The sequence below is a fragment of the Marmota marmota genome, unplaced genomic scaffold, assembly GCF_001458135.2.
Source record: "Marmota marmota marmota unplaced genomic scaffold, marMar, whole genome shotgun sequence".
NCBI lineage: Eukaryota > Metazoa > Chordata > Mammalia > Rodentia > Sciuridae > Marmota > Marmota marmota.
In genome coordinates this window covers 8,402,486-8,405,024 of record NW_026000000.1, presented here as the reverse complement: position 1 = coordinate 8,405,024, position 2,539 = coordinate 8,402,486, and the positions used below count along the sequence as shown (strand labels likewise).

The 2,539-nt window shown below is 38.6% G+C and overlaps 1 pseudogene; it reads right to left on the bottom strand.

Annotated features, from left to right (window-relative positions):
* Window positions 1–2,267, bottom strand: part of LOC107153429 — a 17,737-nt pseudogene extending 15,470 nt beyond the window's left edge.
* Between the last annotated feature and the right edge of the window lie 272 nt (window positions 2,268–2,539).

Sequence of the window (2,539 nt, the reverse complement as noted above, 5' to 3'; positions counted from 1 at the left end):
AAAAAAAAAAAAAAAAAAAGGAAAGAAAGAAAGAAAAAAATGCATAGAACATAGTACCTACAGATATCACATCCATGGGTTTAAAATATTTGGAACAAAATTGCATCTGTATTGACTATGTACAGACATTTTTCTTGTCATTTCCCCCTGAACAATACAGTAGAATATCCACATAGCATTTCTGTTTTATTGGGTATTATAATTAATTTTGAGATGATTTAAACTATCCATCTGAATGAAATGTGCATAGGTTATATGAAAATATTAGGACAATTTATATAAAACACTTGAGCATCTGCAGATTTTGGTTTCTGTGAGGAGCCCAGGATCAATTCCTCATGGATATCAATGGACAACTATATAACTATGTAAATATATATATATATATATATATATATACATACACACACATACATGGATAGATAGACATGTAGATATATACACATGTGTATATATATATGTAACATATATAGTGGGTGTGTATATATATATAAAATCCATGTTTATTCTAAATTAACTGATATAACTAGAGATGTAGCTCAATGTGTGAGGCCTTAGGTTCTATTCCCAGTACCACTGATTTTTTAAAAAATTAACTATTTAAAGAATGTGTAACATATACTTTACAAATAATCATAAGATATTTAATATTTGTTGTTGTTAATTCCATAAAACCAACTGATTCTTTTTTAAAAAAAACTCACATGAATCACTGTGGTATCTAGTTTTTATTTACAAAAAGAAAGCTCCAGTCCACCTTTTGATTTTGTTGAAAAACTCCTGACATTACAGAACTAAACTGAAATGTATTAATAGTCCACTCTTACATTTCCATGACAAACAGAAAAATTCATGAGCCAAAAAAAGGAAGAAGCTTATAAAACTAAATATGAACCTCAGCATTAACAACTGAACAGAGAGAGGAATTAAAATGCTTTAATTAAAAAATCACAAGTGGATAGGAAGGATAGTAGAATGAAACAAACATTATTATTACTGTGTGTATATATGTGAATGCATGACCAATGTGATTCTGCAACCTGTATATTCAGAAAAATGAGATATTGTATCCCATGTGATTCAAATGTATGATGATAAAGTGTATAGAAACTGAAAATTTACAAACTATTTAAAACCCTGACTGTTCAGAAACTACACAGATGGATCATGGGTGGTGGTGAACAGCAGAAAGGGATTTTGGATGAAACTGCATTGTTCTAGCTGCTCCCCATGCCGCCCAACTCTGAGGAAAGCCTTGTTGATTAGATACTTAGTGAAGCTAATGTTGACAGCATATCTGGTGATGGTAACCTCCTATCAGTAGATCCTTCTACTGGGTTCACGATTTTGATCTGCGCCCCAGCATTTGATGGATCTCATTGATTTTGGCACCTTGATGCCTGATTATGCAGCCAATCAAATCGTTTGGAATGCTTCATGAGAAGTAGTCTGAGCAGATTCATCCAAACCTGCACTGAATCCGGTGTTACCATGCATCATAGGAAAATGAGACCGTTGCATTACCAACTGGTGAAGTTTGGTCAAATCTGGCTGTGGAATGGCATACTGTCCTTGAATGGTATAGGCCTCTAGGGGTGGTCCTTCCAGGTCAGGGTTGAGGCACATGGACGGGTGTTGTGGGGAAAGCTCGCACTGTTGCTGCCTGTGCTGTACCTGTCTTGACCACCTGCAAAGATGACTGGAGAACTTGACAGCTTGGGCGGGTACAGGATAGTCACGTCCTTCGTGGGGGACTGGGAGAGAGTCTCCAACATGACCATGCAGATCTGTTTGACACTCAGTGATGGATTGTGGAATGCCAGCAATAGTGATGGCCTGCTCCGTTGAATTGGGGAGCATATCCCCTCCCACCTGGACTTGAGCCCCTGTACTCTCTCGTATTTCCTTAATCTTTTTTCCAATGAGAGAGACACACTGACTAGCAGACCACCAGCCTCAGAGTGACCGGGGATCTACTGGCAGCTGTGCTGTTGGTCATAGAGCTGCTGATGTTCTCTTCCAATTTGTCAATGATCATAGCAAAGGCTTTGAAGATGGCATTAGTGATAATTCTCTCAGGACAATCCCTTCTGAGATATTGATCCATGCTCCACTCTCCTCACACATCTTCTTAACTGATTCCCCTTTCTTTCCAATGACGCTGCCAACTCCCTTTCCATGCATAAGTAGCAGAATGGTGAGAGTGACATTTAATCCACCTTCAATCACATGTCCATGTCGAGCAGTGTTATGGGGAGCTGGACTTCGAGTGGTCAAGTCTTTGGTCACCCGTGGGGGTGAAAGCCAAAAATTGCAGGCCCGAGAGGACTGAGGGGGGAAAAGGGAGCGAGCGGGAAGGGGGAAGCAACCAATTCATTCTCACAGAACACTTCCATTGATTTTTGCTGAACCTGTGTGCCTATCTCGCCCAGGGTCTCAATTTAACAATGATTTGACAAATGGAATTGCATCCTAACCCACAATGTTTTGCCCAATATACTTATAGACGTAAAATCTGATATATAACCTACTGATAAGA